Genomic DNA, 27214 nt, shown 5'->3' on the forward strand with positions numbered 1-27214 from the left:
GAAAAGGCAGGCGTATTATCCAAAATAGATTGGAGCGAATGGGCAACACCCATCGTTCCAGTCATGAAAAAAACATTAAAAAATAACTCTGAGGAACAGAAAAAAATTCCCATCTGTGGGGACTTTAAGGTGACTGTAAACCCGGTCCTTCACACAGTACAGTATCCTCTTCCGAGGATAGAAGATATTTTCGCCTCACTATCCGGAGGGAAACGTTTCACAAAAATTGACTTGGCACAGGCATATCTACAGATGGAGGTTGAGGAGACCTCTAAAAAGTATCTCACAATAAACACACACAAAGGCCTGTACCAGTACAATCGACTGGTTTTTGGAATAGCATCAGCTCCAGCTATCTGGCAAAGAGCTATGGAGCAAGTCCTGCAAGGGATTCCGGGGACTCAATGCTACCTAGACGACATCCTTATAACAGGAGAAAACGACAACGAGCACCTTGCCAATTTGGAGCAGGTGCTCACTAGGCTGAAAGAACGGGGCCTACGAGCAAATCGCCCCAAGTGCGAATTTTTCCAAAATCAGATATCATATTGTGGCCACATAATTAATAAGGAAGGGTTGCATAAGTCACCTGAAAAAATTGAAGCAGTTATAAAAGCCCCAGCACCTGAAAATGTTTCACAATTGAGGTCATTCCTGGGATTAATAAATTACTATCATAAATTTTTACCGAACTTATCAACTATTCTACACCCTCTTAATGATCTTCTACAAACAGGAGTGATTTGGAAATGGAACGAAGACTGTAAACGTGCCTTCCATAAATGTAAAGACTTAATCACATCCGAGAAAATTTTGGCTCATTACAACCCATCACTACCAATCAGACTGGCGTGCGATGCATCCCCTTACGGCATAGGAGCGGTATTGTCCCATAGATTCCCTGATGGCTCGGAACGGCCGATAGCTTTTGCGTCACGCTCATTGAACTCAGCTGAGCGTAACTATGCCCAGATAGACAGGGAAGCACTCAGCCTGGTATGGGGAGTGAAGAAATTCAACCATTACCTACACGGACAAAAATTTACCTTGCTGACTGACCATCAACCCCTCATCTCCATATTCAACCCTAAAAAAGGTGTCCCCATTATGACGGCACAAAGACTACAGAGATGGTCCCTTTTTCTAGGGGCACACCAATACAACATTGAATACAAAGGGTCAAAACAGCATGGGAATGCTGACGGTTTATCACGCCTACCGTTGCCAACGATAGAAGAGGCACCTACAGTAGACCCAGTAGAGATATTCCACTCTACCATAGTGGAATGTCTACCGGTGACAAATTCTGCCATTGAAAGGGAGACAAGAAATGACCCTACTCTCTCACGGGTCTACGATTTAACAGTGAAGGGATGGCCAGCACATGGCGAACCACTGTTGCCAGCATTCTCGCAAAGAAGAGAACAGCTGTCAGTGTGCCGAGGAACCTTGATGTGTGGATCCAGAGTGGTGATTCCACCCAAACTCCAGGATAAAGTGCTAAAGGAGCTTCACGAGGGGCATCTGGGTGGAGTGAAAATGAAGAACCTAGCTAGGGCGTTTGTATGGTGGCCAGGTATCGATGGAGACATCGAAGACATGACCAAGAGCTGCCTAGGATGCCAGAAGGTCCAAAATGCTCCGCCACAGGCCCCTCTACATCCATGGGAGTGGCCCTCATCTCCCTGGCAAAGGGTGCACATCGACTTTGCTGGTCCATTTATGGACTCAATGTTCTTAATCGCAGTTGATGCACACTCCAAGTGGCCGGAGGTAATAAAGATGTCCTCCACCACCACGGAAAAAACCATCACAGTATTAAGGACCATATTTGCCAGGAATGGGCTGCCGGAGCAGATATGTTCTGATAATGGACCGCAATTTGTGTCCGAAGAATTCAGAAAGTTCTTAAAGAACAATGGGGTAAAGCACTACACGTCCGCCCCATACCATCCCGCCACCAATGGATTGGCTGAAAGGTTTGTCCAGACCTTCAAGAAGGCCATCAAGGCCATGGGTAATGAAGACATAAAACTTCAGCACAAGGTGGATAACTTCTTATTTGCATATAGGAATGCAACGCATATGGTTACTAACCAAACTCCCGCCATGATGTTCTACAATAGAAACCTAAGATGCCGGCTGGATTTGGTCAAGCCCAACATCCGAAGGGACGTGGAGAACCGACAGTTTCAGGGCATGAATGAAAGGCCAACTAGGGCCTTCCAGATAGGCCAACCGGTTTTGGCCCGGGACTACCGTACCGAGAAATGGCAGCCTGGAACTATCTGCACACGATTAGGACCACTGATGTATACCGTGGACATCGGAGACAGCATAATAAGGCGCCATGCTGACCAAATCATCAAGTCATCCGAAAAGGGACGACCTACACCACCACTCTATACATCTAACGATGAAGTAGAGATACCCATATCTACCTCCGATCCGGTGATACTGGAGCCCGATGAACCCGACACTGGCCTTCAAGCCGAATCAGCCTTGCCAGAAGAACCTACTAGGGCAGCACGGTGGCATAGTGGTTAGCACTGTTGCCTCACAGCGCCAGGGACCCGGGTTCGAATCCAGCCTCGGGTGACTGTCTGTGTGGAGTTTGCACATTCTCCCTGTGTTTGCGTGGGTTTTCTCCGGGTGCTCCGGTTTCCTCCCACAGTCCAAAGATGTGCGGGGTTAGGTTGATTGGCCATGATAAAAATTGACCCTTAGTGTTAGGGGGATTAAATACACGGGGATAGGGTGGGATATGTGTTGGTGTAGGGGTTACGGGGATCGGGTGGGATATGTGTCGGTGCAGGCTCGATGGGCCGAAATGGCCTCTATCTGTACTGTGAGATTTCTGTGATTCTGTGATACGCCACCAGAAACTACTACACCCCCGAGGCGTTATCCGGACCGAGTCAGGAAGCCTCCTGAGAGACTAACTTATAATTAATTAATACAGCAATGTATATTATTTTGCATATAACATGTAATTAATAATTACTTAAAATATGATGCAGTAGTTAGCTAGAAGGGGAGGAATTGTGGTGTATGTGCCTTTAAGAGCCCCAGGTGTGCGTAATGCCGGTAATTGCCACTTGGGCTATATAAGCCTGTGTATTGTGTATATCCTTTAGAAACCACCCCCCCAGACTTGCTTAGTAAATACCTATGAACCAACTCCTGTCTTCAGTGTCTTTATCTACACACGGACACTACGGCCTAGAAATTGAGTTTGCGCTGCGCCGGGGCTTAACGCCGGAAATTTAGCGCCGGTGCTAAGTCGCGCTGTGCGCGCCAAAAATTCAGTAGCGCCGCGCCCAAACGGCTGCCGGCGCTACTGAAGGCTGTTTGCGCCTGAAAACTGGCGCTACGCGCTGCATTGCGGCGCTATTCCGGCGCTGCGGCGCCCGATGCGGTGCGGCAGGCTCGGGAAGTGCAGGCCTCCTCCTTCAGTTAAGGAGGAGCTGCCTGCACCCGCCCGCTGGCCGGTTAAATCGCCACAAAAATGAGCCGGCACCTCGGGGAAGTGCCGGGCTCGCAGCCGAGAAGCATCTGTTCCGCGGGGGGGGGGGGGGGGTGGGGGAGTCCGGGGAGGGAGGTGCGGGCAGGCGGCCGGCGGGAAAGCGGCCGGCCGCCGCTCCACCTTTATGCGCCGGCGCAAAGTCGTGTAAGACTCTGTTGCCAGAGTCTTAGTTGCGGCTGCCACGGGCGAGGCGGCCGCAACTGAATTTCGGCGCTGGGGCCCGTCACCACGGCAACCGGGACGCTGCGCACACCGATGACGTCATCGGTGCCGGCGCAGCGCTACCGGTGTAACGCCGATGTTGGGCCCTAGTCAATTTCAAAACCGGCTGTAAGTCCAGCGCAATGCCCTCTAGCGCCGCAAAATGGGCGCTAAGCCCACTCAATTTCTAGGCCTACAACTTCTACCAGTGACTCAGTGCATGATGTCACCATTCGTCAGCCTTACAGACCCAGGTTGCGACCCTGGCCTGTGCTGAGTTAGCTGGGGCAGTGATAGGCGTGCTTCAATTGCCCACAACATCCCTTGGTTAGAAAGAAAGACTTACATAAGAACATAAGAAATAGGAGCAGGAGTAGGCCAGTTGGCCCCTCGAGCCTGCTCCGCCATTCAATAAGATCATGGCTGATCTGATCCTAACCGCCAATCCACTATGACAGGACTATCTCCTGAATCTAACAGAATTAGACACACGAAACAGGAGCAGGATCAGGCCACACGGCCCCTGGGCCCGCTCCGCTACCCACAGGGCCATGACCGATCCGAACCTAGACTCATGTCCAAATTCCTGCCCGCTCCCCGTAACCCCTAATTCCCTTTTCTTCTAGGAAACTGTCTATTTCTGTTTTAAATTTATGTAATGATGTAGCTTCGACAGCTTTTTGGGGCAGCATATTCCATGGACCTACCACCCTCTGAGTGAAGTAGTTCCTCCTCATCTCAGTTTTGAAAGAGCAGCCCCTTATTCTAAGACTATGCCCCCTAGTTCTAGTTTCACCCATCATCTGGAACATCCTCCCTGCATCCACCCAATCCAACCCCTTCACAATCTTATATGTTTCAATAAGATCGCCTCTCATTCTTCTGAACTCCAATGAGTAGAGTCCCAATCTACTCAACCTGTCCTCATATGTCCATCCCCTCATCCCCGGGATTAACCGAGTGAACCTTCTTTGTACTGACTCGAGAGCAAGTATGTCTTTTCTTAAGTATGGACACCAAAACTGTATGCAGTATTCCAGGTGCGGTCTCACCAATACCTTGTACAACTGAAGCAATACCTCCCTATTTTTATATTCTATCCCCCTAGCAATGAAAGCCAACATTCCATTGGCCTTCTTAATCACTTGCTGCACCTGCATACTAACCTTTTGAGTTTCGTGCACCAGGACCCCCAGATCCCTTTGTACTTCAGTACTTTCCAGTTTCTTGCCATTAAGATAATAACTTGCTCTACGATTTTTCCTGCCAAAGTGCATAACCTCACACTTTCCAGTATTGTATTCCATCTGCCAAATCCCTGCCTACTTACTTAGCCTGTCTATGTCCCCTTGCAGGTTTTTTATGTCCTCCTCACTCACTACTTTCACTCCCATCTTAGTATCATCTGCAAACTTTGATATGTTACACTCGGTCCCCTCCTCCAAATCGTTAATATAGATTGTAAAGAGTTGGGGACCCAGCACTGACCCCTGCGGAACACCACTGGTTACTGATTGCCAGTCTGAGAATGAACCGTTTATCCCAACTCTCTGCCTTCTGTTAGATAGCCAATCCTCTATCCATGCTAGATTTTTTATCTTAAGCAATAATCTTTTGTGTGGCACCTTGTCAAATGCCTTTTGGAAGTCTAAATACACTACGTCCACTGGTTCACCTTTATCCACCCTATATGTTACTTCCTCAAAGAACTCCAGCAAATTTGTCAAACATGACTTTCCCTTCATAAAACCATGCTGACTTTGTCTTATTAAATTATGATTATCCAAATGTCCTGTTACTGTCTCCTTAATAATGGACTCTAAAATTTTACCTACCACAGATGTTAGGCTAACCGGTCTATAGTTTCCAGCCTTCTGTCTACTGCCCTTTTTAAATAAGGGTGTTACATTAGCAGTTTTCCAGTCTGCCGGGACCTTTGCTGAGTCCAGGGAGTTTTGGAAGATTATTACCAATGCATCCACAATCCCTACCGCCACTTCCCTCAAGACCCTAGGATGTAAGCCATCAGGTCCAGGTGATTTATCCGCCTTGAGTCCCATTATTTTACCGAGTACCACTTCCTTAGTGATTTTGATCGTGTTTATCTCCTCCCCCCCTATAAGCCCCCTGCTTGTCCAGTGTTGGGATATTCTTAGTGTCCTCTACTGTAAAGACTGATACAAAATATTCATTCAGTGTTTTTGCCATCTCCATATTTCCCACCATTAATTTCCCAGTCTCATCCTCTAAGGGACCAACATTTACTTTAGCCACCCTTTTTCTTTTTATATAACTATAAAAACTCTTATTATCTGTTTTTATATTTTTTGCTAATTTACTTTCATAATCTATCTTCCCTTTCTTAATCAATCTTTTTGTTATTTTTTGCTGTCTTTTAAAGTTTTCCCAATCCTCTATCCTCCCACTAGATTTGGCTACCTTATATGCCCTTGTTTTTAGTCGAATACTATCCTTAATTTCTTTACTTAGCCACGGATGGCTGTCTTTTCTTTTACACCCTTTTTTTCCTCAGTGGAATATACTTTTTTTGGAAGTTGTAAAATAACTCCTTAAATGTACACCACTGATCATGTATCGTCTTACCCTTTAATCTATTTTCCCAATCCACTTTACTCAATTCCGCTCTCATACCTTCATAGTCTCCTTTATTCAAGCTTAGCACGCTTGTTTGAGATACAACCTCCTCACCCTCTAATTGAATATGGAATTCAACCATGTTATGGTCACTCATTCCAAGGGGATCCTTTACTAGGACATTTTTAATTATTCCTGTCTCGTTACACAGGACCAGATCTAAGGTTGCTTGCCCTCTGGTCGGTTCAGTTACATACTGCTCAAGAAACCCATCCCTAATACACTCAATGAACTCGTCCTCAAGGCAGCCCTGCCCAATTTGATTTGTCCAATTTCTATAGCGCCTTTCACGACCACCGGATGTTCCAAAGCGCTTTACAGCTAATGAAGTACTTTTGAAGTGCAGTCACTGTAGTAATGTGGGAAACGCGGCAGCCAATTTGCGCACAGCAAGCTCCCACAAACAGCAACGTGATAATGACCAGATAATCTGTTTTTAGTGATGTTGATTGAGAGATAAATATTGGCCCCAGGACACCGGGGAGAACTCCCCCTGCTCTTCTTCGAAATAGTGCCCGTGGGATCCACCTGAGAGAGCAGACGGGGCCTCGGTTTAACGTCTCATCCGAAAGACAGCACCTCTGACAGTGCAGCATTCCCTCAGCACTGCACTGGAGTGTCAGCCTAGATTTTTGTGCTCAAGTCTCTGGAGTGGGTTAGGGAAGGGGAAATAAAGTCAGTCAGGATACTTGCTTCTGCTTGTTGGCCAGTGACTGTGGGGAGATCAGGTGTGAACAGGATCAGGGTCAGCTGTGATTCCCTCCACAGTTGGATAGTTTGCTGGTACTCGGTGTCAAACCTCAACAATTTGGTAGGTAGTGCATCGAATTTATCAGGACCAGAGTGCTCTCTTGGACTAGTATCGGTCCCCGAGGGAGGTTGGGGAGGAATTCCCAGATTTCCCCCCCCCCCAAATTGGCCTGGGATTTTAATCTGGATTCTTGCCACTCCCAGGAGATCACATGGTTTCGGGTGGGGTGGGGAGTGTATATATTGTGATAAACAAGGTATCGTAATTGTGTGGGGGACAGGCTGGGTGGACCAGAGGGTCTTTACCTGTCCGTCATTGACCATATGAATAATTGTTGAGGTACCAGACCCCACCGTGGGAGTTCCGGAAGAGGAAAATTAGAATTCATTTGAACTCCATTTAATGTTTAGGATCACAAAATAAATATGGATGAATATTTATAAAATGAGATTCACTGGGAAAGTTGCAACTGGGAGACCAGCCATAAAGTAGAGCGAGATTTTGTTTAAATGAATGTTTGAACTTGACAGAGAGCAATGTTAACATTGGAAAGTCCAAACTGAACATGGGGCCAGGCAAGGGGTGGGGGTGAGCTGGGGGTGGGGTGTGCAGTGGGGGTGGGGTGGGGGTGAGGTGTGCAGTGGGGGTGGGGTGGGGTGAGGTGTGCAGTGGGGGTGGGGGGGGTGAGGTGTGCAGTGGGGGTGGGGTGGGGGTGAGGTGTGCAGTGGGGGTGGGGTGGGGTGGGGTGTGCAGTGGGGGTGGGGTGTGCAGTGGGGGTGGGGTGGGGTGAGGTGTTCAGTGGGGGTGGGGTGGGGTGAGGTGTGCAGTGGGGGTGGGGTGGGGGTGAGGTGTGCAGTGGGGGTGGGGTGGGGGTGAGGTGTGCAGTGGGGGTGGGGTGGGGGTGAGGTGTGCAGTGGGGGTGGGGTGGGGGTGAGGTGTGCAGTGGGGGTGGGGTGGGGGGTGAGGTGTGCAGTGGGGGTGGGGTGGGGGTGAGGTGTGCAGTGGGGGTGGGGTGGGGGTGGGGTGGGGGTGAGGTGTGCAGTGGGGGTGGGGTGGGGGTGAGGTGTGCAGTGGGGGTGGGGTGGGGGGTGAGGTGTGCAGTGGGGGTGGGGTGGGGGTGAGGTGTGCAGTGGGGATGGGGTGGGGGTGAGGTGTGCAGTGGGGGTGGGGTGGGGGTGAGGTGTGCAGTGGGGGTGGGGTGGGGGTGAGGTGTGCAGTGGGGGTGGGGTGGGGTCGCCCCTTTCAATTCTGGTGTTTCCTTTGCTGCTGGCGGAACATTTATCGGAACCACTTGTTCAAAATCATGAGGGGTCTGGACAGAGTAGATAGAGAGAAACTGTTCCCATTGGCGGAAGGGTCGCGAACCAGAGGACACAGGTTCAAGGTGATTGGCAAAAGAACCAAAGGCGATGTGAGGAAATACTTGTTTACGCAGCGAGTGGTCAGGATCTGGAATGCACTGCCTGAAAGGGTGGTGGAGGCAGATTCAATCGCAGCTTTCAAAAGGGAGTTGGATAAGTACCTGAAGGGGAAAAAAATTTGCAGGACTACGGGGAAAGGGTGGGGGAGTGGGACTAGCTGAGGTGCTCTTGCAGAGAGCCGGCACGGGCTCGACGGGCCGAATGGCCTCCTTCTGTGCTGTAACCATTCTATGATTCTATGAAACCTTTAATGCCTCCACCTCATGAGGCACGGAAGTTGGGGTAAAACATGGACCTTTTTCTTTTTAAACAAAAGATTTGTGATGCTTGGCTTACACTTTAGAAATCTCCAGACAGTGATGGTTCCCGTGTTCTTCTGTTAAATTTATCGTCCAATTTTGATTTTTTTTTAAAATAATTTTTTATTCATTCATGGGATGTGGGCGTCGCTGGCAAGGCCGGCATTTATTGCCCATCCCCAGTCGCCCCTTGAGAAGGTGGTGGTGAGCCGCCTTCTTGAACCGCTGCAGTCCGTGTGGCGAAGTTGCTCCCACAGTGCTGTTAGGGAGGGAGCAATGTTCCCTGTTATTTTTATTTTGGCTGCGCGGCCTATTCAAATTTTCGCATCCTGCAGACTGGCTGACTTCGGGCTGGCTCTAACCAGTTGCTTAATTGCAGCATTGATACAGGACAAAACTCTATCTCTCAATCCTCAAACTGGTGCATCATTACAGGGCTGCCATGGCCACAATCAGGCAGGTGGCTACCCCCATGTTAACTTCAAATTATGTCCAGAATAAGCTCTTGTCTTGGGAGTATCTAACTTTTAATTTTAACTCTTTATTTTTTTTTAAAGAAGTCTTTTATGCATTCCTGTAATTAAAGAATCCAATTCTTTTAATTTTGACTGCACAGAAGCTTTTCAAACTAATCACTGGAGTACTTAATTTTCAGCAGAAGTATCTTGTTTATCACAGGAAGTCTGGAAATTGTTGCTTCTTTCAACACTGGAGAGAATTAAAGAGTATTTAAAGGGCTTTTGATTTAACCAGATAGATTTTTTTTTTTAAAGCTTTAATTTATTTTAATTATACAGTGTGCAGGTTCCCCCTTTCAAAAAGCTGTATAACTATTTTTGGAGAGTTTCTCTCTTTTTCATCCCTGCCTCCACCCCCCCCCCCCCCCCCCAACACCAGCGCACATGTCTTATCTGGTCATCGTCACATTGTTGTTTGTGGGAGCTTGCTGTGCGCAAATTGGCTGCCGCCTTTCCTACATTACAACAGTGACCCGCACTTTAAAAAAAAAGTACTTAATTGGCTGTGCAGCGCTTTGGGGCATCCGGAGGTCGTGAAAGGCGCTGGAGAAATGTAAGTTCTTTCTTGGCCAATTCTGGAGGGTTGGTAACCAACCCCCCCCCCCCCCCCCCCGCTTTACTTTCAGGAGGTTTTGGAGAATCCAGTTTAACGTGACTATCGTCCCTCAACCCCGTTGAAATACACGGGAGTTGACTTCTGAAGTGAGATGCCTCAATAGGTTACACTTCTGAACCAGAATGAGTGACCTCTGAACCGAACTGCCCAATACCTTAAATCTGTGTCCCCTAGTCCCTGTACCATCAACTAGTGGGAACAGCCTTTCCCCGTCGAGACTATCCAAACCCGTTAACGTAATAAAACTCACTACACACTTGGTTTGAGTATAAAGCAAGGCTTTAATCAACTTGTTTCAGAACATGGAGGTCTAGTTGTACTTCACTAGTACCTTGTCTTACAAAATGTCCCTGGAAAGCTGGGCCCACACCCGAGTATTTATACTCCTTGGACGGCGCCACCAGCTGGCCAACCAGCGTTATTTCATGAGTAGTTTCTTGATGAATGATGAGATTTATAACACCTGTCATAATCTTGTACTCCTCTATCAAATCAACCCTCAACCTCCTTTGCTCTAATGAAAACAAATCCAGCTTCTCCAACCTGTCCTTGTGGCTAAGATCCCCCATCCCCAGAACCATCAGGTGGGAACAGAGTGGTGCGCTCCTTTGAAAGAGGGGACGGGGGGGGCGAGGGGCGGCTGGGGGTGGTTGGGGGAAGGACACGTATTAGTGCTGGTGACACCGGGCTCCTTGCTTCAGGCGGAAACAGCAACAAGATCTTTGCGTTCTGTCTCATCTTGTATCCCAACTCCTCGCCTTGACCACAAGTCTGCTCTTCGAGGAGAACTGGTGGAAACCAGCTTAAAAATGGGAACACTTGGGAAATATAAATGAGCCTTTTCCTGTCACTGACTATTCTGGCAACAAGCTTTGAGGATCAGGAGACAGCGGTAACATCATTCATACCCCAACATAATATTTAGGAGGAGTAAAAATTCATTGCTGAATTCCACATAGGCCATTCCATGAAGGCCCTTGAGAGGGTGCAGAGGAGATTTACCACAATGGTTCCGGGGATGGGGGATCTTAGCCACAAGGACAGGTTGGAGAAGCTGGATTTGTTTTCATTAGAGCAAAGGAGGTTGAGGGGTGATTTGATAGAATTGTACAAGATTATGACGGGTTTGGATAGGCTAGACGGGGAAAGGCTGTTCCCACTTGTTGATGGTACAAGGACTAGGGGACACAGATTGAAGGTTTTGGGCAAAAGGGGGGATGTGAGAAAAACTTTTTTACACAGCGAGTGGTGGGGACCTGGAACTCGTTGCCGACGGAAGTGGTGGAAGCGGAGACACTCAGGCCTAGAAATTGAGTTTTGGCGCAGCCAGGGCTTTAGCGCCGGAAGTTAGTGCCGGAGCTAAGTCGCGCTGGTCGGGCCCAAAATTCAATAGTTCTGCGCCCAAACGGCTGCCGGCGCTGCTGAGAGCTGTTTGCGCCTGAAAACTGGCGCAACGCGCTGAATTTCGGCGCTATTCCGGCGCTGCGGCGCCCGCTGCGGTGCGGCAGGTTCGGGAAGTGCAGGCCTCCTCCTTCCCTTAAGGAGGAGCTGCCTGCACCCGGCCGCGGCCCGCGAAAATCTTTTTAAAAATGAGCCCGGCACCTCGGACAAGTGCCGGGCTTGCTTCTGTTCCGGGGGGGGGGGGGGGGGGGGGAAGTCCGGGGAGGGAGCTGCGGCCAGGCGGCCGGCGGGAAAGCGGCCGGCCGCCGCGGGGCCTTTAATGCGCCGGCGCAAAGTCATGTAAGACTCTGTTGCCAGAGTCTTAGTTGCGGCTGCCACGGGCGAGGCGGCCGCAACTGAATTTCGGCGCTGGGGCCCGTCGGCATGGCAACCGGGACGCTGCGCACACCGATGACGTCATCGGTGCCGGCGCAGCGCTACCGGTCTACCGCGGCGGAAGGGCCCCAGGCAATTTCGGCGCCGGCGCCAATTGCAGCGCTAGGCCCTCTAGCGCCGCAAAATCGGCGCTAAGGGCACTGAATTTCTAGGCCTCAATGTTTTCAAGGGGAGACTGGATAGGCACTTGAGGGAAATAAACTTGCAGGGCTATGGGGATGGAGCGGGGGAATGGGACTGACCGGATTGCTCTACAGAGAGCCGGCACGGACTCGATGGGCCAAATGGCCTCCTTCTGTGCCGTTATGACTCTATTTAATTGGCTACGAAGTGCGGCAAGACAGCCCGAATACCTGATACGATGCTGTATAAAAAAGGAGGTACTGGATACGGCTTAATTGTATTAAGGCGCACTGGTTGTATACAAAAGAACTGGAGGGGAAATGAAGAGGCATTTTCTCCCCCCACACACACGGAGGGTTGTTAAGATCTGCAACGCATGACCAGTCGCTGAAGGTAAGCATGCAGGTGCAGCAGGCGGTTAAGAAGGCAAATGGTATGTTCGCCTTCGTAGCGAGAGGATTCGAGTACAGGAGCCAGGATGTCTTGCTGCAGTTATACAGGGCCTTGGTGAGACCACACCTTGAGTATTGTATGCAGTTTTGGTCACCTTATCTGAGGAAGGATGTTCTTGCCATGGAAGGAGTGCAGTGAAGATTCACTAGACTGATACCTGGGATGGCAGGAATGACGTATGAAGAGAGATTGGGTCGATTGGGCTTATACTCGCTGGAGTTTAGAAGAATGAGAGGGGATCTCATTGAAACTTATAAAATTCTAACAGGACTAGACTGACTAGATGCAGGATGATCCCGATGGCGGGGGAGTCCAGAACCAGGGGTCACAGTCTAAGGAGTAAGCCATTTAGGACTGAGATGAGGAGGAATTTCTTCACCCAGAGAGTGGTGAACCTGTGGAATTTTCTACCACAGAAGGCAGTGGAGGCCAATTCATTAAATATATTCAAGAAGGAGTTAGATATATTTCTTAAGGCTAAAGGGATCAAGGGATATGGGGAGAAAGCAGGGACAGGGTACTGAATTTGGATGATCAGCCATGATCTCATTGAATGGCGGAGCAGGCTCGAGGGGCCGAATGGCCTACTCCTGCTCCTATCTTCTATGTTTCTATGAAAGGGTGGTGGACTCAGATTCCACAGGAACTTCTCAAAAGGCGACTGGACATGACCGTGGTGAGGACTAATTTGCAAGGTTATGGGGAAAAAGCTGGGGTGTGGGACCGACATCCCCCCCCCCCACCGTGAGCCGCACTGTCTCCTGCGTGGCCTGCCTCCCCCAAAGCGCGGCCCATTCCAATTTTTGCGCGCGTACAACGTACAAGCTGGTGAGCGGCCTGCGCGGGACCTTGCAGACGACTGCGGGGCCGCACAGCTTAGCGGGAACGTAGCATGGGACTAATATGGCTCGCACTTTCAACGAGCCAGCACAGGCATGACGGGCCAAGTGGCCTGCTTCTGTGCTGTAAGATTCTATTCTATGACCTTTTCCCCGTATAACCCCAATCCTAACACCGCCCCTCCCTCGACTACACGTCAAAATTTATTTATTTATTGGAAAAGTGCTTTAGGACATCCATGAGGATGTGAAAAAAAAAAGCTTTTTTTTTAGAGAAACCTTTCACGATGTCCCAAAGCACTTTATAGGCAATTTCAAATAGTGGCCGTGGGATCTTTTAACATTCACCTGAGAGAGGCAGGCGGAGGCCTCGGTTTAACGTCTCATCCGAAAGATGGCACCTCCGACAGTGCAGCACTCCCTCAGCACTGCACTGGGAGTGTCAGCCTGGATTTCTGTGCTCAAGTTTCTGGAGTGGAATTACGAACCTACAACCTTCTGACTCAGAGGTGAGAGGGCTATCCGCTGAGCCACGGCGGACGCTGTAACAAGTGCTATATAAATTCTAGTCTTCCTGTTACGCATTCTGCAGCCAAAATACAAAATCCCAGTGTGGGTGGGTGGAACGAATTACACTGACAATAAATCACACACCTCAAATCAAGGTGATCAACAACCTTTGATAAGCTGGTTCGTACCACCATCAGAACTTCCGAGATTATTTTCTAATGTCTCTCCCAGCCATTAATATTGCAAATTATATTAAAAGTAAACAACATTAAGTTTCTGACTAATTTCTACTGGTGTCGCAAGTAAGGAATGCTGCAACTGGCCTCTCTCTCACCCTTGGCCAGGGAGGGAGAAAATACATCAGCCAAGATTTCCAATACAGCTTGTGATCCAGTGCCCAACAAAAACAACAACAACAACTTGTATTTATGTAGCCCCCTTTAATGTAGTAAAATGTCCCAAGGCTCGTCACAGGAGCGTAAATCAGACAAAATTTGACACCGAGCCACGAAAGGAGAAATTAAGATAGGTGACCCTGTTCCTGGGACTAGGGACAGGGTCACTGGCAAGGCTTGCGAAGCTAAGCAGCATCAGGCCTGGTTAGTACCTGGTAGGGGTGACCATCAGGAAAGACCAGGTGCAGAAGGTCACGGAAGGAGCCCCGAGGAGGGGCGGTTGGTGAGAAGGTCACGGAAGGAGCCCCAGGAGGGGCGGCTGGTGAGCAGGCCCGGGCGTTGGGCTGAAGATTGTCAGACAGGAGGAATGGTGGAAATGGAATGGCGGCGCGCACAGATGCAGCGGCTTTGCTTCTCCCAGGACAGTGCTATTTACGTTTAATGTTATTTGTACTGGACTCATGGGAGCTTGCAAGATCACATTTTGTTGTTCATGTACTTGTGCATTGTACAATGACAATAAAGTTGAATTATTATTATTAAAAGCTTGGTCAAAGGTAGGTGTAAGCAATCTTAAGGTGTAGAGAGGGGGAGAGGTTCAGGGAGGGAATTCCAGAGCTTAGGGCCCGGGCTGCTGAAGGCACGGCTGCCATTCGTGGACTGATGAAAATCAGGGACGTGCAAGAGGCCAGAACTGGAGGAACGCAGAGATCTGGGAGGGTTGTAGAGCCGGAGGAGGTTACAGAGATAGGGAGGGGGCAGGGGGGGGGGGTGCGAGACCATGAAGGGAGTTGAATAAGAGGATGAGAATTTTGAAATGGAGGAATTGGTGGTCCGGGAGCCAATGTAGGTCAGCGAGCACCAGAGGGGATGGGACTTAGTGCGAGTTAGGACATGGGCAGCGCTTGAAAGTGTGCACGGGCAACATCAGGCCTTGCAATACCCTCTCCCTCCACTTGGAGGCTCACTTTCTCAATAAACCAATGGAGAATGGCCACTTGGGCACCTGAAACCCTTAGAGCCAGAGCTCAATTAGTCTGAGGGATAGGAACAGGAGTAGGCCATTCAGCCCCTCAAGCCTGTTCCGTAATTAGCCTACAGTCTGAACACAGCTATGGTACAACAACTTGTATTTATGTAGCGCCTTTAACGTAGTAAAACACCCCCCAAGGCGTTTCACAGGCGTGTCATCAAAAAAAAACTAAATCTGGCACCGAGCCATGTAAGGAGATATTAGGGCAGGTGACCAAAAGCTTGGTCGAAGAGATAGGCTTCAAGGAACGTCTTAAAGGAGGAAAGAGAGGTAGAGCGGGGGACATAGAAACATAGAAGATAGGAGCAGGAGTCGGCCATTCGGCCCCTCGAGCCTGCTCCACCATTCAATGAGACCATGGCTGATCATCCAAATTCAGTACCCTGTCCCTGCCTTCTCCCCATACCCCTTGATCCCTTTAGCCTTAAGAAATATATACAACTCCTTCTTGAATATATTTAATGAATTGGCCTCCACCGCCTTCTGTGGTAGAGAATTCCACAGGTTCACAACTCTCTGGGTGAAGAAATTCCTCCTCATCTCAGTCCTAAATGGCTTACCCCTTATCCTTAGACTGTGACCCCTGGTTCTGGACTCCCCGACCATCGGGAACATCCTTCCTGCATCTAGTCTGTCCAGTCCTGTCAGAATTTTATAAGTTTCAATGAGATCCCCTCTCATTCTTCTAAACTCCAGCGAGTATAAGCCCAATCGACCCAATCTCTCCTCATACGTCATTCCTGCCATCCCAGGTATCAGCCTGGTGAATCTTCGCTGCACTCCCTCCATGGGAAGAACATCCTTCCTCAAGACAGGTTTAGGGAGGAAATTCCAGAGTTTAGGACCTAGGCACGACCGGCAATGATGGGGCAGTTAAAATCGGGGATGTTCAAAAGGCCGGAATAGGCAGAGCGCAGATATCTCGGGGAGAGGTTGTGGGGCTGGAGGAGATTAGAGATAGGGAGGGGGGCGAGGCCATGGAGGGATTTAAAAAACAAGGATGAGAATTTTAAAATCGAGGTGTTGCTTAACCGGGAGCCAATGTAGGTGAGCGAGCACCAGGGGGGAGATGGGTGAACGGGACTTGGGGCGAGTTAAGACACGGGCAGCCGAGTTTTGGATGACCTCTCAGGAGATATTACGACAGGTGACCAAAAGCTTGGTCAAAGAGGTCGGTTTTAAGGAGCATTTTAAAAGGAGGAAAGAGAGGCGGAGAGGTTTAGGGAGGGAATTCTAGAGCCTGGGACCCAGGCAGCTGAAGGCACAGCCGCCAATGGTGACGCGCAAGTAAGTTTCCTATAGATTGCCTAAAATTGCTAGACAGTGAATAGCCTGGCTTGTCTAAGCAGGCAGTCTGAAAATGTATTTACATCATGCCCTGTCCACAGCTCTCCAAGACCATGGCTTTAGGGTGTGAATACTATCACTTGGATGAAGTACCTTGTCCCAGCTGGACAACAAACACACTGCAGATTAGCACTGCTACAGTAATAGCTTAACAATCTGTTACTGCATTTCACATCCACCCAGTGAAGTATCAGCACTAACATAAATAGAAAGAAAGAAGAACCACGGGCTTGCATTTATAGAGTGACTTTCACGACATCAGGGCTTCACAACCAAATGAAGTACTTTCTGAAGTGTAGTCGCTGTTGTAATGTAGGAAACACGGAGCCAGTTTGCGCACAGCAAGCTCCCACAAACAACAATGTGATAATGACCAGATAATCTGTTTTTAGTGATGTTAATTGAGGGATAAATATTGGCCCCAGGACACCAGGGGAGAGAACTCCCCTGCTCTTCTTCGAAATAGTGCCATGGAATCTTTTACATCCAGCTGAGAGAGCAAACGGGGGCCTCGGTTTAACGTCTCATCTGAAAGGCGGCACCTCTGACAGTGCGGCGCTTCCTCAGCACTGCACTGGGAGTATCAGCCTAGATTTTTGTGCTCAAGTCTCTGGAGTGGGACTTGAACCCACAACCTTCTGGCTCCAAGGCGAGAGTGCTGCCCACTGAGCCACAGCCAAGACCTAATAAACAAACTGTAGTAAATGAGAGAACGTTAGCACTATTTCAAGAATATATCGCTGGCATCCATGCCTTGGCCTACATTCCTCCCTCAACCACTGAACAAAAACAGGTTAACTGCCCATTCACCTCATTGCTGTTTGTGGTACATTGTTGGTCCAGAATGGCTTTGCCAATGTTAACGTTCACTGCACGTCCAAGTAATTTGTCATGTGAAGTGATTCGAGAGACCGCCATGCGTAAAGGTCCTATATTAATGCAACTATTATTTATTATATTCATTAATTATATTCCTGAGGTCGACAGCACCCATGTACAGTTGCACAGCAACTATAATTAATAAACTTGTCGAGCACATTCTGTTGGTGGCCGATGGCAATTCTTTGGATTTTCTACCCACTTGCTTATAGATGATGCCAAGAAATTCCACAACTAGGACATATATTGCAAAACAACATGAGCTGACATAAACAGACTGGAGTAGTTGTTAATATTCTATCTCACCGACTAGACTCCAAACAGACAACAACGGCTACGGGTAAACAAGGCTGGTGACAAGTATTACACCAGTGGTAACTGGGTTAATGGTGGTGGGAGTCCTCCCTCCATGCTTGGCTCAGTTGGGCCAGAGTGTTGTGGGTACGAGCTCCACGCCAGGGTAAACCAGGCTGACACTCCGATGCAGTAGTGAGATAGTTGCACTGACAGAGGTGAGACAAAAGCAGAACTTTTGCCATACGTCAAATAGAGGAAACTTCTCATTATTTTTATATGGACTTAGATTTATATGCTTGTATTGTGGGAGTGAGTGGGGAGTAAGCATTCCATTGTACTAGTTACATATGGCAATAAAATGATCTTGAATCTGTATCGGCCGTTCCTTCATCATTGCTGGGTCAAAGTCTTGGAACTCCCTCCCTCACAGCACTGTGGGAGCACCTTCACCACGCAGTCTGCAGCGGTTCAAGGCGGCGGCTCGCCACCACCTTCTCAAGGGCAACTAGGGATGGGCAATAAATGCCGGACTTGCCAGCGACGTCCACATCCCATGAATGAATGAATATAAAAAAAAGGAACTCTTCTGGCTTAGTGAGAAGGGAGGAACCAATACACAAAAAGCTGTCCAGAGACTCTATGCTCTAACCATGTGGTATGGTAGCCTGAGAATTATGCTGCTGGACCAGCAACCCAGAGGTCACAAGTTCAAACCCCACCATGGCAAGTGATGATACCAAATTCAATCAATCAATTTGGTAATTTTTGGAGTGGCACCAGGAATAGCAAACATGAAAGTGGTTGGATGGTTACAAGTGGTTCATTGATGTTCTTCAGGGAAGGGAGTTAGCCACCACTACATGCGACTTCAGTCTTAATGCCCTCAGGAGAACATGTGAGACGGGGCCTCGGTTTAACATCTCATCCGAAAGACGGCACCTCCAACAGGGCAGCACTCCTTCAGTACTGTGCTGGGAGTGTCAGCCTGGATTTTGTGCTCAAGTCTCTGGAGTCTCCACTTCGGGGGAATTAGAATCACTAGAGCCGTTCCAAGCTGGATCCTGGGGCAGGAAAGAGAAGCAGAACTCATTGGCTAACAGCGCTATAGCCAAAGTCTTTGAAGAGCCACATCTGGAAACGCTCCATAATGACCCGACATGCACGCTTATTTATTTATCCCCAATTTGAGAACCTCTTGCGCCCTTGGGGTTGGTAGGACCTGCCCACTCGTCTCCTCTCCCAGTCCAGTTCAAACTGCAAGCGCTCACAGTGTGTACTGTGATGAGCATACAAGTAATGACAGGCCGTAGACACAGAAAGCAAGCGGAACTGTGAACCACTGCAAGTGGCCATTACATCGCTTGTCGTGTGGTTTTGGGCATCCCACAATCTCAACCCTGAAAAAGAAAAATCACAAAGCCGATGGCTGTGGATACTGCCACAATTTCCGCTCTGCAGCAGAGACTCAGATGGCCATTAAGTTCCCTTAGCCACAGAACAGTCTCTAATTACAGCCAATCCGTTAACTAATGGTTCCGAGTGGTCCCTTCTCTCCAACCTTCAAATGGAAATGCTTGTGATGAGATCAGGGATGAGGGATTTGTGTTATGTGGAGAGACTAGAGAGGCTGGGATTGTTCTGCTTTGAGCAAAAAAGGTTAGAATCAAAGAAACTTACAGCGCAGGAGGCCATTCGGCCCGTCGTGCCTGTGCCGGCTCTTTGAACGAGCCGCCGTGCTCACTCCCACATCCCCCACGTTTTGTCCGTAACCCAGTCAGTTCCTCATCCTCAAGTACATTGGAGGTTAATGGGGGGATTTAATAGAGGTGGTTTGATAGACTAGATAGGAAGAAACTTTCCACTGGCGGGAGGGTCGGTAACCAGAGGACACAGGTTTAAGATAATTGGCAAAAGAACCAGAGGGGAGAGGAGAATTTTTATGATCTGGAATTATTATTATAGTTTGTTTTTCTTGGAACAGAGGAGGTTGAGGGGAGACCTTATTGAGGTGTATAAAATTATGAGGGGCATAAGTGGATAGAAAGGACCTATTTCCCTTAGCAGGGGGGTCAAAAACCAGGGGGCACAGATTTAGAGTAATTGGTGGAAGGTTTAGAGGGGATTTGAGGGGAAATTTCTTCACCCAGAGGGTTGTGGGGGTCTGGAACTCACTGCCTGAAAGGGTGGTAGAGGCAGGAACCCTGACCACATTTAAAAAGCACTTGGATGTGCACTTGGGATGCTGTAACCTGCAGGGCTATGGACCAAGAGCTGGGAAGTGGGATTAGGCTGGATAGCTCTTTGTTGGCCGGCGCGGACACGATGGGCCGAAATGGCCTCCTTCCGCGCTGTAACTTTCTATGAGGAACGCGCTGCCTGAAAGGGTGGCGGAAGCAGATTCAACAATAACCTTCGAAAGAGAATTGGATAAATACTTGCGGTGGCTATGGGGAAAGAGTGGGGACAGGCACGATGGGCCGAATGGCCTCCTTCTGTGCTACAAGATCCTATGTTGTAGACTGCATCCTACTCAGCAGCCCCACACTGTTGCACAAGTCAATTTAATCTTGGCTGAGCTCCATTTCACTTAGACAGTGATTTGGCAATGAATAATTCAACCTGATTCATTCCACTGGGCTGACTGAGACACAGAGACCAGGAGACAGGTAGACTTCAGGGAGGGTCCCAACACTATCAATACAATACAATACAAATCGCTTTATTGGCATGATAAGGTACATCTTATGTTGCCAAAGCATCAAAATACATTTATGGTTGAACACATAAACGCGGTTCCATTCATACAGTGTATAAACAGGTATATCCCTGAGTTTATAAATATACATTCGCCTTGTTTATATATACTCTTGTCTTAGTTTACTGGTTGTCCCTCTGTTCATGGCAAGCTGTAACATAGTGTGCCGCCAGTGTTACACAGCTTCTCTCCTCCCCCAGTAGGAATGGGAGTTTTTGGTTGTCAGTCAGATTTCTGAATTCAGGGCATATTTGTGAGAATTTTTGGTAGAAATTCTCTCTGATGCCCTGATATTTTCCACATCTTGGATGCCTGTTGATTTTACCCCCTCCATGCTATTGTTCTTTTGTGTTGCCAAAAATAAGAGAAATTCACAGCAGTTAAGGGACCATCACCTAAAGTGCTCACTTCCAGCCCAGACGTCTAAAGTGTTTAAAACCAATTGGCACTTTCACAGATCACAGAAACCCCACAGTGCAGATAGAGGCCATTTCGGCCCATCAAGCCTGCACCGACACATATCCCACCTGATCCCCGTAACTCCTACACCAACACATATCCCACCCTATCCCCGTAACCCCACGTATTTAATCCCCCTAACACTAAGGGTCAATTTTTATCATAGCCAATCAACCTAACCCGCACATCTTTGGACTGTGGGAGGAAACCGGAGCACCCGGAGGAAACCCACGCAAACACGGGGAGAATGTGCAAACTCCACACAGACAGTCACCCAAGGCCGGATTCGAACCTGGGTCCCTGGCGCTGTGAGGCAACAGTGCTAACCACTATGCCACCGTGCTCCCTTTGCTCTGAATTTAAATAAAAATCCAGAAGCTGAAAAAAGCTGCCAGAGGAAGACTACAGCAAGAAAAACAAGAAATACAGCATGGCCGCGGAGGCTGTTGGCATCCAGCAGCGGTAAAAAAACAAGCCAACGCCTGCCTCAGATGGCGCAGAGACCCACATCAAGAGGTGGCATCCCGTGGCACAGGAGGCAAAGCAGGTCAGTGGCAATGTCGACACGAGACGTCGCATGCCACCGTCTTGTTCTATTCCCCGGCCCATGCATACAACAACAACAACTTACATTTACACAGCACCTCTAACGTAGTAAAACATCCCAAGGTGCTCCACAGGAGCGTAAATCAGACAAAAAGCGGGCAGCGAGTCAAAGAAGCAGACATTACTTGGACATATACCTGAAAAGGAGAAGTTTGCAGGGCTGTGGGGAGAGAGCAGGGGGGAGTGGGACTAATTGGAGAGCTCGTTCAAAGAGCCGGCACAGGTACAATGGGCCGAATGGTCTCCTTCTGTGCTGTATGATTCTATGTTGGCCTTTATTGCAAGGGGGTTGGAGTATAAAAGCAGGGAAGTCCTGCTACAACTGTACAGGGTATTGGTGAGACCACACCTGGAGTACTGCGTACAGTTTTGGTCTCCTTATTTAAGGAAGGATATACTTGCATTGGAGGCAGTTCAGAGACGATTCACGAGGTTGATTCCTGAGATGAGGGGGTTGACTTATGAGGAAAGGTTGAGCAGGTTGGGCCTATACTCATTGGAATTTAGAAGAATGAGAGGTGATCTTATTGAAACATATAAGATACTGAGGGGGCTCGACAAGGTAGATGCAGAGAGGATGTTTCCCCTCGTGGGGAAATCTAGAACTCGGGGGCACAGTCTCAGAATAAAGGGTCGCCCTTTTAGAACTGAGATAAGGAGGAATTTCTTCTCTCAGAGGGTCGTAAATCTGTGGAATTCTCTGCCCCAGAGAGCCGTGGAGGCTGGGTCATTAAATACATTTAAGGTGGAGATAGACAGATTTTTGCAAGATAAGGGAGTGAAGGGTTATGGGGAGCGGGCAGGGAAGTGGCTTTGAGCCCAAGATCAGCCGTGATCTTATTGAATGGCGGAGCAGGCTCGAGGGGCCAAGTGGCCTATTCCTGCTCCTAGTTCTTATGTTATGATTAGGACAGGTGACCAAAAGCTTGGTCAAAGAGGTAGGTTTTGAGGTGCTTCTCAAAGGAGGAGGAGGAGAGGCGGAGATGTTTCAGTGTTTTTTTTGTAGGTGGTGGTGGTGGTGGTGCGGGGGGGGGGGAGCGGTGTGGTGAGGAATAGCATAAAAGGTAAAGTCATAAAACGTTATGTGACAGCGACTGTACTTACACAAGACCAAATATCTGCAGTCATTTCAGTTTTGCTGCTGGAGCTCTGGGTTTCAATGTAAAACTAGTCAGGTTCGGACCATCCAGCCATCCACTGACAGTACCAGAGCTTGTACAACACGCGAGCAAGCTCGACCGAGCGGGGAATCCTGCAACGCTCTCGGTGCAGGCAAACTTATAAGAACAGGAGGAGGCCATTTAGCCACTTGAGCCTGTTCCGTCATTCAATGAGATCATGGCTGATCTGTGACGTTAACTCCATATGCTTGGGTGAGGCAGAGAAAGCAGTGCAGCATCCATGAAACTGTAGTCCAGTGCGAATCAGGGCAGGGCAGCTACATGCCCGAAATCTACACCTTCATCACGTACCATTCAAAATGATGATGAGTTTTGATAGAGTAAATAAGGAGCGTCAGTAACCAGAGGACACAGAATTAAGATCATTGGCAAAAGAACCAGAGGGGAGATGAGGAGAATTTCTCTTTTTTTTTTTACACACAGCGAGTTGTTGTGATCTGGAATGCGCTGCCTGAAAGGGCGGTGGAAGCAGATTCAATAGTAACTTTCAAAAGGGAATTGGATAAATACTTGAGGGGAAGATTTTGCAGGGCTACGGGGAAAGAGTGGGGGGGGAGTGGGGCTAATTGGAGAGCTCTTTCAAAGAGCTAGCACAGGCACGATGGACCGAATGGCCTCCTTCTGTGCTGTATGATACGTGAAGTACATTAACCCTTGCCTAAACCTTAGTCACAGGCAACACTGAGATGAGGAGGAATTTCTTCTCTCAGAGGGTCGTAAATCTGTGGAATTCTCTGCCCCAGAGAGCCGTGGAGGCTGGGTCATTAAATACATTTAAGGTGGGGATAGATAGATTTTTGCAAGATAAGGGAGTGAAGGGTTATGGGGAGCGGGCAGGGAAATGGCTTTGAGCCCAAGATCAGCCGTGATCTTATTGAATGGCGGAGCAGGCTCGAGGGGCCAAGTGGCCTATTCCTGCTCCTGCTTCTTATGAACACAAACAGGAGACATTGCACAACAGTATATTAAACCACTCACATTACAGGTACACCTTTGCACAATGAGGGGGAGGAGATACATATCTGAATGTGACAAACAAAGTTTTCGTAGAACAGTCATATGGGATTAAATAACCCTAATTAGTAACACTGTAGATTAGTTACGAATTAGCAGCTCATCCGCTGCTGAAACCCTCATCCATGCCTTTGTTACCTCTAGACTTGACTATTCCAACCCACTCCTGGCTGGCCTCCCACGTTCTACCCTCTGTAAACCTGAGGTGATCCAAAACTCGGCTGCCCGTGTCCTAACTCGCACCAAGTCCCGTTCGCCCATCACCCCCTGTGCTCGCTGACCTACACTGGCTCCCGGTTAAGCAATGCCTCGATTTAAGAATTCTCATCCTTGTTTTTAAATCCCTCCATGGCCTCGCCCCCGCCCTATTTCTAAACTCCTCCAGTCCTACAACTCCCGAGATATCTGCGCTCCTCAAATTCTGCCCTCTTGAGCATCTCTGATTATAAATCGCTCCACCATTGGTGGCCGTGCCTTCTGTTGCCTGGGCCCTAAGCTCTGGAATTCCCTCCCTCAGCCTCCCCGCCTCTCCTACTTTAAGAAGCTCCTTAAAACCTACCTCTTCTACCCTAATATCTCCTTATGTGGCTCGATAATGTTTCCCACATTACAACAGTGACTCCACATCAAAGGTACTTCATTGGCTGTAAGGCGCTTTGAGACGTCTGGTGGTCGTGAAAGGCGCTATATAAATGCAAGTCTTTCGGTGTCAAATTTTGTTTGATAAACGCTCCTGTGAAGCACCTTGGGACGTTTCACTACGTTAAAGGCGCCGTATAAATGCAAGTTGCTGTAGTATATATAGAATTATTTAGTGATTTGATTTGGTTCTAAAGTCTCTTTCCTTTCTCCGATAGCAAGAGAAATTTACAAAAGGCCGCGCCGTATATACACCCTGAAATACGATATCGTGCGCCGTACAATCCTGGAAAAAAAAAGTATTTCTCCCTTTCTTTAATATATTATTGCCGGACCTCCTCCCCCCACACCCCTCAACTCCTTAAGAAAGTTACACACTCCACAATACAATGTCAGGCCACCACTGATCGACAGAGAGGTTTAAACCCGAGAGATAAACAGACACACAATATATCAAACCACCCAACCACCAAAAAAAAAGCAATAAAATCTAAATCTCCAGCCCCCCCCCCCCCCCCCCCCACACCAAAAAGGGAATCTTTATCCCTGTTCGCCTGGTTGCTCTGTGTCGGAATGGGACTGATCTGCCCCAAAACATTGTTACATCTTCAAAGTATTCGATCAGGGGGGTGACAAGAGTATCCGAATTGCATCTCTCTCAGCAAAACAACCTCAATTGTATCCCTGTCCGCCCAGATTGTTGTTGTTGTTGTTGGTGGTGGTGGTGTTCCCTTGGAAGATCTCACCTCTCTCTCGGATGGCGAACCGTCCTGGACCCTGCCGATTGCTGGACTGCCCTGGCCAAGCGCTGCCTGCCCGGGACTGCAGAAACCGACAGCTGCTCGCTTTTTGTTTCTCAGTTTCAGCCCCACAAATACTTTTCTCCCGCCTGTGGGAGGAGTGCGGAAGCTGCCAAAGCGCATGTGTGCTGAGCTGTTCAACAAAAACATGTTGGTTGGAGACTGGGACTTGTAGTTTCTATTGGAGGGAGGCTGGTGGGGGGCAATTGTTAAAGGAACAGTGTCCCAGGTATTTCCCACCCCCCGAAAAGGCAGAATTTAGGAATTGTGGTAACTCACCCGGAAAGTTAGTTCAGTTCCCCTCCCCACCCCAGGGCAGTGCTGAGTCAAGTGAAATGTTGCAGTTGTTAGAAATCTGAAATAGAGAGGAGAAAATCTCACAGGATAGGCAGCGAATGTCTCCTTCTTTGCCTTTGTCAATCTTTTCTCTGATTAGAACACAAGAAATAGGAGCAGGAGTCAGCCATTCGAGCCTGCTCCGCCATTCAATGGGATCATGGCTGATCTTCGACCTCAACTCCACCTTCCCACACTTCCTTGAATCCTTTGGTATCAATCTCTGTCTTGAATATACTCAACGACTGAGCCTCCACAGTCCTCTGGGGTAGAGAATTCTAAAGATTCACCACCCTCTGAGTGAAGAAATTTCTCCTCGTCTCAGTCCTAAATGGCTGACCCCTTATTCTGAGTCCGTGACCCCTGGTTCTAGACTCCCCAGCCAGGGGAAACATCCTCCCTGCATCTACCCTGTCAAGCCCTGTAAGAATGCTGTATGTTTCAATGAGATCACCTCTCATTCTTCTAAACTCCAGAGAATATAGGCCTCGTCTCCTCAATCTCTCCTCATAGGACAATCCCCCCATCCCAGGAACCAGTCTTAAGCTCCAGTGAAATGCCTTGGGATGTTTTACATTAAAGGTGCTTTATAAATCAGGATGTAAAATAAACCTGGAAGTAAAACACATGCATCAGTAAAAGTGACCATGAAGCTGTTGGATTATCGTTTAAAAAACCCAACTGGTTCACTAATATCCTCTAAGGAAGGAAGCCTACCGTCCTTACCCGGTCTGGCCTATATTACTGGCATGGACCTGTTGGGCCGAATGGCCTGTTTCTGTGCTGTAAATACTTATGTAACTACATGTGACTCGAGTCCTACAGTAACATAGTTAACTCTTAACTGCCCTCTGAAGTGGCCGAGCGAGCCACTCAGTTGTATCAGCACCGTCTCAGGGTAACAAGGGGTGGGCAATAAACGCCAGTGACACTCACATCCTAAAATTTAAAAAAAAATCTGCATTTCTACAGCGACTTTTACGACCACTGGACGTCCCAAAGCGTTTTACAACCAATGAAGTACTTTTTGAAGTGTGGTCACTGTTGGGAATATGGCAGCCAATTTGCACACAGTATCCCGGTGTCCCGGCCAATATTTATTCCTCAACCAATGTCACTAAAACAAGTATCTGGTCATTATCACACTGCTGTTTGTGGGAGCTTGCTGTGTGCAGATTGGCTGCCGTGTTTCCAACAGTGACTACACTTCAAAAGTACTTCATTGGTTGTAAAGCACTTTGGGTTGTCCGGTGGTCGTGAAAGGCGCTATAGAAATGCAAGTCTTTTTTTTGTGTGTATACATACATTAACCTGTCCCTAAAAACAAATGTGTTACTTGTTGAAAGCATGTGGGAGCAGCGACAGTATCCAGCAGAACTGCAGGTTGTTACACTGTTAACTGTTGCATTGTAACTAGGGGCAGAGCTACAAACTCAGAGAACAAGTTACAATGGGACACATCCTGATGGCCCCAGGGACTCACCAACTCAACATTACAGACAAAATGTAACGTCATGTCTATTGCCAGCAAGGGGAAGCCTTACTTTGAAAGGTGCCCCGTCGAAGTGGTGGCTGCGAGGAAGGAAGAAGAGCTTAGGAGAGAAACAAGGGATAAGAGGAGCTGGAAAATACCAGGAAAAGAGAGTGAGAAAGGGGAGGTACTGGCATTTATAGTCTACTGATTCACGGTCATTTTCCGCATTTAAAAAGTGAACTATCCAATCA

At 48.4% G+C, this 27214-nt stretch overlaps 1 protein-coding gene across 1 annotated transcript in view; it reads right to left on the reverse strand.

Annotated features, from left to right (window-relative positions):
* capn5a (calpain 5a) overlaps positions 1-26466 on the reverse strand; it is a 128503-nt gene extending 102037 nt beyond the window's left edge. Inside the window, exon 1 of the mRNA XM_085999680.1 lies at positions 25100-26466. The gene's annotated coding sequence lies outside the window, so the exon portion shown is untranslated. The remainder of the gene's footprint in view (positions 1-25099) is intronic.
* Positions 26467-27214: the final 748 nt, after the last annotated feature.

This window comes from Somniosus microcephalus, chromosome 10 (genome assembly GCF_052327205.1).
Source record: "Somniosus microcephalus isolate GS21.2 chromosome 10, FLI_Smic_1.0, whole genome shotgun sequence".
In the NCBI taxonomy this organism is placed as follows: Eukaryota; Metazoa; Chordata; class Chondrichthyes; order Squaliformes; family Somniosidae; genus Somniosus; species Somniosus microcephalus.